This window comes from Poromitra crassiceps, assembly GCF_964638095.1.
Source record: "Poromitra crassiceps genome assembly, chromosome: 2".
Lineage (NCBI taxonomy): Eukaryota > Metazoa > Chordata > Actinopteri > Beryciformes > Melamphaidae > Poromitra > Poromitra crassiceps.
In genome coordinates this window covers 54,851,047-54,861,947 of record NC_139624.1, presented here as the reverse complement: position 1 = coordinate 54,861,947, position 10,901 = coordinate 54,851,047, and positions in this window count along the sequence as shown.

Sequence of the window (10,901 nt, the reverse complement as noted above, 5' to 3'; positions counted from 1 at the left end):
ATTTCAAGTAGAATGATACCACCCAAGCAAGAATATTTCAAGTGTTTCAAGTGCTTTACTGAAATATTTGGACCATATAATGATAATACAATTATCTCAACCTTAAAAGGTTACATATAGGTGCCAAAAAGCCATAAAATCACATCAAAGAACAAAGAAAAACAACAACTATAATTCAAGTTTAAACAGTAAGTGTGCAGCTGTAGCATTTATAAAAAAAAAATTTTTTTTTTTTTTTTTTAACTTTTCAACTGAGCATGCAGACAAATAAGGGTACAATGCATGCTTTTGCACCCCCGTAGAACCGGGCCTGCCAGGCCGCGAAGAAAAATGTGCCTTTTTTGCATGTTTGAATCGGTTTTAGCCATATTTAGTGGAATATCTCATTTTAAACACACCAATGTTATTGTCTATTGATTGAATTCCTCTCAGACTCACACCACTGACTTTATTAAATAAAGTAATTTTAAGTCACAACTGTAAAATAGCTGATAGCCCCTATATCCGAAAACACAATTTGTCACTCATTGAGCCAAGTAATATTATGTCCAAGAAAGACTACAGTGAAGCCACTTTACAGACAAGCTTGTTCTGAAGAAGAAAAATAAAAACACAGGTTGCCAGCCAGGTGGCCTGGCCTGCAAAAAAAAAAAAAAAAAAAAAAATTTTTTTTTTTTGATGGGCCCCCCTGACGAGTGGGCCCGTGGCGGCCGCACCCTCTGCCCCGGCGTACGCTCCGCTACTGGCTGCAAGCCTTTAGTAGTGAGTCCCTTTGCCAAATAAACACATGTTCACATATAGAGCTTATGGGTGCCTCGCTTTAGGGAAGAATGGGTGCCATGCTTTAAATAGTGGCGGAATATTGGAGGGGATAGAATGGGTGCCATGCTTTGGAGTAGAATGTGTACTATGCTTTAGAGTAGTGGGGGAAGGGGGGAAGAGGAGAGAGCAGGAGAGTGGAGGAGGGAGGGAGAGCGGGGGGGTGTGGGGGAGGAGAGGGCAGGGAGAGGGAGGAGGTGGGGAGAAAATGGGAAATGTGGGGAAGGAGAGAACAGAGAAGGAGAGGTGGGAGGGTGCAGGGGAGGGAGAGCAGGGGGAATGTGAGAGAGGGGAGAGCAGGAAGTGGCAGGGAATGGGGAAAAATTGGGGAGAAGGAGAAGGAGCAGAGGGGAGAAAGAGGAGAGAGCAGGAGAAGGGAGGGGGGAGAGCGGTGGGATGTGGGGGAGGAAAGAGCATGGAAAGAGAGGAGGTGGGGGGGAATGGGAAATGTGGGAGAGGAGAGAACAGGAAGGGAGAAGAGAGGAAGGAGCGGGGGAAGGGAAAGAGAAAGAGAGGGGGGGGGGGAGAAGATCAGACAAACTGACTACTCTAGACATTAACCAGAGCTAACTGGGACATAGGGGATCTACCTAATCTACAGCCTAGTCTGGCCTGTCCTATTCTGCTCTAGTCTGATCTTTGCCTAAACACTATAACGGGTCAGCCTATAGTTAGGCTGTAGCTAATCTATCGCCTACCTAAGCTATTCTAAACCAACCGGCAGCCCTCGACCAGTGATGGAGGGCACCGATGCCCCCCGGCCCGGCCCCCGCCCCCACACACATAAGGCGTGGGAGAGAAGGCCAGGCCGGGACACAGCGGTACCCCCCGTCAGAAGGCAGCAGAGCCCTAGTCATAGGGAGTTGACAGCATCATGACTTCCGTTTACGTTTACGTTTCACAGATTAAGTCCTGTCTTCGAAGGCCAAAGACACAACACTTTCAGACATCCTGGACAGATCACAAATACTAAGTAAGTGCTCTCTGCAGAGTTGCGTGTCCATCCTCATGGAAGGTGGTTGGATGCCAAAGGACGTCCGTTATGGAAAGCTTTCCTCTGGAAAAGGATCAACAGGCCATCCACACCCTTCACTCTGTCCCAGGACTATCTGGCAGCATTGTGATCTGATGAAAAGAAAAGAACCATTGCTGAATCTCAGCAATGGTCATTGCTATTACATGCTTTCACCTGTAGGGGGACTCTAGGCTAGTATAGTCCACCCTTGCCTGACAGTGAGTCAGAGAAGAAGTCGGTAGCCAGCAAGCCATGATGGCGGTGCCTATCTGTACTATAATGACGGGATCATCTGTCTCTCTCTCTCTCTGTCTCTCTGTCTCTCTCTCTGTCTCTCTGTCCTTCGCATATCTCGAGAACCGTTGGTGGGATTGACTTCAAACTCGGGGGGTGGGCTGATGGCGACCAGACGGAGTGCGGTGCCCTGTTTCCGTGCGATTAGGATGCGAAACATGTTTGATATTTGAATATGTGTCTTCAGTTCTGCGCTCCCTTCAAGCTCCAACTGATCATTAGGGAGGTGTGAACAGTCAACACAGGGTCGTTAATTAAGTCAACATGGACTCCTAAATTGAGAGTGAATGGCCGGGGGGGGGGGGGGGGGGGGGCGGGTAAGCTGAATAAGTTTAGTATTTGTAAGCTGAATAAGCAGCATTAATATTCAAGTCTGCTATGAATAAAATCAAGGGGAAATAATCAGGAGAGCTCATGGGTCTTAGTTAAAGGCCCAATCCGTCAATACTTTCCGTCAATTACTGACGCCGGTGCCCGTTAGTGTAACTGCAGGCAGCGTGTGAACGAGCTGACGCGCGGGCACCATACTCGCACGCGCACAAGCAGTTGCCTGGCAACAGCAGAGCTGTTGGTTGCTTTGTAACGTTAACTCATAAAAGTCACAACCTGGACAATTTATCGGTCAGATCAGCCTCGAGATGCCCAGGAAGGATTCTGGATGAATTAGGGGACGTTATTGTGGCATGTTTGGCCGTGTTTTGGCTTGCGTTGGCTGCGGGGAAGTCGATACTCATGTTAGCACAAGCCAGGAAATAGCCTGCTCCCCCTGTATGTACGGTGCCGCGTCTATGTGCCGATAGGCCGCAGTGCCGACAGGTCGCAATGCCGATAGCCCACAAGCAGAACCAGCTGAGCGAGGCGGCGTGCAGCGTGTCGGTGGAGCTAACCTCTCCCAGCCCCCACGCCAAACCTAACCTCCCCCCATGCCTAAACCTAACCTCCCCCAGACCCTAACCCAAAACCTAACCTCTCCCACCCCCACGCCTAAACCTAAGGTCGGCATTGCGGGTGGTCGGCATAGCGGGTGGACCCCGTATGTACGGTACCGTGTAATGTCTGGAGGTGACCAAACTGAACAATCAAACAATGTTTCATGAGCATAACAGTAACGTTAGGCATATTTAGGACTGTTAAATTCATTATCCACACAAGACGGTAACGTTATTAGTGGGCTGGTGGTAATTTCTATAAATGTAAATTAATATTAGTTAGCCGCGATTAGCATCAAGCTAACGTTAACTATGTGCAGTCCCACTGCAGCCAGAGCCTGCTGGCTGCGGGGAAGTGGATACTCATGTTAGCACAAGCCAGGAAATAGCCTGCTCCCCCTGAGTACCGTGTAATGCCTGGAGTTGACCAAACTGAACAGTCAAACAATGTACCGTAAGCATAACAGACAGTAGGCTAACGTTAGGCATATTTCCGACTGTTAGATTCATTATCAACACAAGACAGTAACGTTATTAGTGGGGCTGGTGGTAATTTCTATAAATATAGCTAAATCTATTAGATAGCCGCGTATAGCATCAAGCTAACGTTATGGTTCTAATAGGCACTCACCACCGCAGCTAAATGCAGTCAAACAATAATGTTCCATGACCATAAGCATAACGGTAGTAACGTTAGGGTTGCATTACTTCACACAAGACGGTAATGTTAGCAGAGTTTCTGACCAGGTGGTCAGATACTTGTACTACGGAGTGACAGTAAAAATCTTGAATCTTGAAAATCCATTAGCAAGCAGCTAACGTTATCTGGTCAAAACCACATTACAGTAGCTACAAGCAGCAAGTTTCCTTCATGAACCGAAAACACAGTCCTGACTCTAGTTTCCCCCCGATGTCGGTCACATTGCTGCTGTCTGGCCAGACGGGCTTCATTAGATAAATATTTATTTATTTATTTAGTGTGGACTTTTTCTGGAGTCTGTGTTCCTTTTGCTAGCAGCTAGCGACGAACGTAACGTTAAAAGCTACTTTAGCCATTTCCTGTTAGCCGTCTAGGACAAGAGACAAGCTCATGAACGCGCGCAGACGTCACATCCTCTAGCTGTGGCGGGAAATGCTAACCCCTTCGAAACTGAGGTATTTCCATGTATCTTCTGAACGGCTGGTCGGAGAGAAACGCCCCTGGTCGCCATTTTTAAGTTACGTCAAGGCGCATTCACTCATTGCCAATAAAAATGTATTTCTCGCCAGAACCAACGGAATGGGCCTTTAAGTGAGATTTCTGAGAGATTTTTATGTGGCTATAATGGTAGGCTATAGCCTAATGAGTCACGCATTCAGAAATAATATCCTCTAGGGCAGTGGTTCTCAAATGGGGGTCCGGGGACCCTCAGCGGTCCATGGCACTCTCCCAGGGGGTCCGCGATAAGTTTTCAGGGGGGGGGGGGACTTTTTGTGTGTGCAAAAGCTTCATAGTTCAACGAAAATATGTTATGTTTTAAGTCTGCCTTTTATCTCATTGGGTTTTTAGCCCTTGTTGCACTTTAATTTATTTCATGTTTTTAACTGCATGAAGGCATTGTGTATTACTGCACTATTTTTTGTGAAATAAATTTGAGTGGTATAAAATAAAAATCTGAAATTTGGGTCACAATTTATGACTAAGGAAAAATGTGGGTCCTGAGATTAGACCAGTTGAGAACCACTGATCTAAAGAATCCTGAGGGATATGTTCATATTGTAATATATTTGAGGGATACTGTATGTTCATATTGTAATATATTTGGACCACAATAATTTGCTAGCCTATCAGCGCCCATAGGTGCTAAACTAAACCATTTGTTGTCGTTCCTGAGATTGCTGTTTCTTTTGATAACTGTCTATCTGAAGTTCTCTTACTTTGCCTGTGTTGAAGTTCAAGGAATAGAGCTTAGGCACACCTAAAATGACAGGTGTGTAGGAGAAAAGCAAGAGCTGACTCACGTGAAACAAAGGACTCCTGCTTCACTTGCAATAAAAACAAACATAATAATAATGAGAACAATGACGTTTACTGAGACTTTCATCATATTCTTTTAGTGTTGAAGTAACATTACTGTTATGCTAATCTCTGATTTTATCCTTCTTGAGTGTTACAAACAGCCACTGTGGCATGCAAAACAGAGGGTATGCACCAACAGTCATGGACCAGTTTATCCTTAGTTGTGAAGAAATTAAGAGGATATGCTACATCAGTCCTATTGGTAGCCTTCAGTTATATTTTTATATGATGCTATTAAAATAAATGAGTAACATCATCGTGTTTTTTTTCTATAACCTTGATGCCAGGGTAGCCAACAGCAGTAGAAAGAGTAATGATTATGAAAACTGCACCTTTGTGCTGGTGTCTGCTAGCCTACTGAACTTTTGAGCTATAGCCTTGGCTGTTAGCCAAAGCTTGGCAGTTTTTTTGAATAAGATCATTGATTAGAAGCCCTGCCGCTTTTCTACTGTCAGTCTCTATTTCATTGCATTGTCTGCACACAGTGGGGCCAGCTGGGTTGGAGATAAGCCTAACGTACAAAGGGCTGATTTAAACAAGTGAGGTGGCATTCATCCAGTTTTGGGTGCATATGACAGCATTCTCTTTGATAGTCCAAGTAATGCGGGTTTAAAGTAGGCTATAATCTATGACATTTTCATGTAGGCTAAATAAATATTGGTTTTTGCTATTGATATGAAAGAACAATTCAGCCATACTCTTTTACTTTTACATTTGCTGTTCCAAACACCTATACGTAGCCTAGGTGTTTCCCGGGGGCAAAAATCATCCACTGCACAGGAAGTGAGGCATGTTACAACCGATAGCAGCTACATTGGTTGGTTTGGAATAAACAGAAGATCTGGGTAGTTAGCATGAGCAGCAACAGTCATCATGACTGAACAGACAAAGAACAAGCATGAATCCGCAATAGCTGTGACCACATAATATGCAAATTTCCGAAATGCCGGATGGCAGGGTCAGCTCTGCCTCTGCCACCCTGTATTTTGAAATTTGCCAATTGGAATGAACACAAACACACACCTTTACACAAACACACACACACACACACACACACACACACACACACACACACACTTGACCACCATTGCAAATTTCAGCCTCCTGCCTCCGCCACCCTACATTTAGAAATTTGCCCCAAACCCAAGTTTTAGCCAATTGGCATGAAAAAAAACACACCTTTATACACACACACTTGAGCTCCATGCAAAATTTCAGCCTCCTAGTGCGAAAACTGGCCACCAAAGGGTGGTGAACTTTCTGTAGACCGACCAACCGACAGAGTGCAGTGCACACACTGTTTGATTGACAAGTGTGATGATCTTTGGGAACTGCCTATACAGAAACACCACATACAGTGATGGCTGCTTAGTGCAAATAGCACCAAAAACAGTGCCAAAATAATCGTAAATGATGATGGTAAATGTAGCTAATGCTTTTTATGTCATTGTCAGTGGTGTATTGTAATGAAGTAATATTAAAGAAGTAATATTACTGTCTGTGTAGAGTAACTCGTTACTTATTATTACACTAATTTTGCATTACTTTCACCAAAATAACAGCATGCAGAATGACATCGCCGTCCTGGAACATCCTGAAAAATAATTTCAACCGATTTTCAACAAAATTCTAAATGTTATCCTTTACTAGACTAGTGACTACTGGAGAGTCAGTTGACAGCCGGAACAGGGACGGCACCCGGGTAGCAGTATGGGTTAGCTCCCCAGCCTGCGTCTTCCGTGATGAAGAAGCCCAACAACCCACGAGAGGCCTTTTAGGAGGGCCATTCAAGCCGCAAGTGGAGACTGCAGTGCCACCAAGTACTAGTACTGCATGGTGTCCACCAAGATACCATCACCTCGGAATGAGATGTTTGGAGCGGGGGAGTCTGGTGCAGCGCACAGGTCGTAGACCTGGTGAGATGAGGGAGGAGCCCGGCCGGGTGGCAACCCACAGAGCCCGGTTCCTCTACGTACCAGAGCCCTCCCCCTCCCCCGGTCCCGGCAGAGTAGTTCCGGAGCAGCGGATTGAGTGGCCCTGACCGCGTGACCACCTTCGACCCTTCCTGGAGGGCTGACCGTGGGTAGCTACTGGGACGTAAGTTGGGGCTTGGCCAGCCCCGGCTGGGTCACCTGGGCGAGGATGTATGATGTTGCGAGACCCGAAACATCCTATGACCCCAGGGTACATCACTGAGGATACGTCCCAGTTATGCATCCATGCGATGTTTTTTCTTTGTTAGTTAGCCTGGCTTAGCCAGTGACTCATAGGAATAGACTACGTGAGAACCAGGAAAGACTAGTGACTACTGGAGAGTCAGTTGACAGCCGGAACAGGGACAGCACCCGGGTAGCAGTATGGGTTAGCTCCCCAGCCTGCGTCTTCCGTGAGGAAGAAGCCCAACAACCCATGAGAGGCCTTTTAGGAGGGCCATTCAAGCCGCAAGTGGAGACTGCAGTGCCACCAAGTACTGGTACTGCATGGTGTCCACCAAGATACCATCACCTCGGAATGAGATGTTTGGAGCGGGGGAGTCTGGTGCAGCGCACAGGTCGTAGACCTGGTGAGACGAGGGAGGAGCCCGGCCGGGTGGCAACCCACAGAGCCCAGTCCCTCTACGTACCAGAGCCCTCCCCCTCCCCCGGTCCTGGCAGAGTAGTTCCGGAGCAGCGGATTGAGTGGCCCTGACCGTGTGACCACCTTCGACCCTTCCTGGAGGGCTGACCGTGGGTTAGGGCTGCACGATTTATCGTATTTTCATCGTCATCGCGATATGAAAATGCGCGATGAACACATCGCAAAAGTCACGTGTTATCGCAAAAAAAAAAAAAAAAAAAAAAAAAATTTTTTACAGTGCACATGAACGCAACATGCAAGATACCGGCTGAATAAGTGTCCAAATGTTCATGTCATTCTGGCCAATACTCCACTTCTGTTATAACATTTCAGTCTGGAATATGGAATATCTTTCAATAATCGTTATGACTAAAAGGCTAAAAGTAATCTCATGTGTAAGAAATGACTGTTCTACATTGAAGTAAAAATGTAAATAATTAACTTGTTGGTTTTGGATTTTTTTTTGCTTCAAGAGTGCATTTTTGTTCGTATGACCCTCAACACAGGCTTTGAGAATCCCGTGCCACTTACTGATACGTATGCTTAAATTAACACACTCGTATTGCAAAATGAATTTAGGCCCTCACTGTAATACTTCAGAAGTTGAATTTGAAGTTCAGCATTAATACATTTGTCATTTTTTGTCTTAGATTTACCTTTGTGTGTTATTGCAATATAAAACTACATAATTGAGAATCGATTCTAGATTGTGGAATCGAGAATCGTTGGAATTGAGAATCGATTCTGGAATCGGATCGTGACCCCAGGAATCGGAATCGGATCGGATCGTGGCTTAGCCGGATCGGAGCACCCCTACCCATAAATTTTTTTTTTATAGCATTTTTTTATTTATCGCAGGTCATATCGTCATCGCAATATTGAACAGTGTTATCGCACATCGCAACTTTTCCTCATATCGTGCAGCCCTACCGTGGGTAGCTACTGGGACGTAAGTTGGGGCTTGGCCAGCCCCGGCTGGGTCACCTGGGCGAGGGTGTATGATGTTGCGAGACCCGAAACATCCTATGACCCCAGGGTACATCACTGAGGATACGTCCCAGTTATGCATCCATGTGATGTTTTTCTTTATTAGTTAGCCTGGCTTAGCCAGTGACTCATAGGAATAGACTACGTGACAACCAGGAAAGACTAGTGACTACTGGAGAGTCAGTTGACAGCCGGAACAGGGACGGCACCCGGGTAGCAGTATGGGTTAGCTCCCCAGCCTGCGTCTTCCGTGAGGAAGAAGCCCAACAACCCACGAGAGGCCTTTTAGGAGGGCCATTCAAGCCGCAACTGGAGACTGCAGTGCCACCAAGTACTGGTACTGCATGGTGTCCACCAAGATACCATCACCTCGGAATGAGATGTTTGGAGCGGGGGAGTCTGGTGCAGCGCACAGGTCGTAGACCTGGTGAGACGAGGGAGGAGCCCGGCCGGGTGGCAACCCACAGAGCCCAGTCCCTCTACGTACCAGAGCCCTCCCCCTCCCCCGGTCCCGGCAGAGTAGTTCCGGAGCAGCGGATTGAGTGGCCCTGACCGCGTGACCACCTTCGACCCTTCCTCGAGGGCTGACTGTGGGTAGCTACTGGGACGTAAGTTGGGGCCTGGCCAGCCCCGGCTGGGTCACCTGGGCGAGGGTGTATGATGTTGCGAGACCCGAAACATCCTGTGACCCCAGGGTACATCACTGAGGATACGTCCCAGTTATGCATCCATGCGATGTTTTTTCTTTGTTAGTTAGCCTGGCTTAGCCAGTGACTCATAGGAATAGACTACGTGACAACCAGGAAAGACTAGTGACTACTGGAGAGTCAGTTGACAGCCGGAACAGGGACAGCACCCGGGTAGCAGTATGGGTTAGCTCCCCAGCCTGCGTCTTCCGTGAGGAAGAAGCCCAACAACCCATAAGAGGCCTTTTAGGAGGGCCATTCAAGCCGCAAGTGGAGACTGCAGTGCGTGGGTAGCTACTGGGACGTAAGTTGGGGCTTGGCCAGCCCCGGCTGGGTCACCTGGACGAGGGTGTATGATGTTGCGAGACCCGAAACATCCTATGACCCCAGGGTACATCACTGAGGATACGTCCCAGTTATGCATCCATGCAATGTTTTTTTCTTTATTTCTTTACCTTTGTTATTATTGTAATCTATAGTGGTTATTTGCATACAAACACACAATTTGGTAAGGAAATGGTTGTATCTTTATTTAAATATGTGCTTTGATAAGAAAGAATGTAACTTAATTTGTAACTTGTGTTACTTGTCGAAGTAACTGGTATAATATTACTGAAATCCTAATACGTTATATTACTGAGTTACTGCTAAAAGTAATATATTACATGTAATATGTTACTTTTGTAATGAGGTACCCCCAACACTGATCATTATATGCTACTACTTGAGTAGGCTTCTATTTCAGCCAATTTTCACTTTTACTCCACTACATTTGCAACTCTTTACTAGAACATATTAAATTGGAATTGGATTTGTTAGCCTGCAAGCAAATAGGTTTAGCATCAGTGCTTCTAGCTTGCACGTTAAGTTAATCACTATCGACACTCCATTCCAGTTGGTGGCGGTAATGCATAATATTTGCCAAACTCAAGAAGAAAAGCTTTCCACTCAATCCCAGGCATGTGTTTTGCTTGCTTGTAGCCGTGATGGTCACGAGCAATTGTGATGTCACTGATGATGTCACAGTGGAAAAAAAAGATTGACATCATCAGTCAATGTGTGGACTACTTTTCTCTCACTACTGATCACTCACTGACGTCATCAGTGATGCGAAGTTGAGCAATTGTGCGCTGAGTGATGTTACTCGAGCACTCCATGATGTGATCAGTGATGGACACTCGAGCAATTGTGATGTCATCAGTGAGTGACGTCATTAGTGATGCGAAGTTGAGCAAATGTGCGCTGTGCATGCCAATAGAGCAGGTTACATTCCTGATGTGCATTTTCTCTTCCTCATTATGCTGCTGCAGCACAAAGTCGCCTAGCTCTGTCTGATTTCTAAAGTAAAGCAATACTACTAAAAAATACTTTCATTACCAGGTAGCCTATTTTGTTATAATGTCTGACCAAAGCATGAATTCGCTGACAAGCCGTATTTATTTATTCTCATGCGCACCTGAAGGCAGCATTGTTCTGCCTGCTTGAACAAATGATAA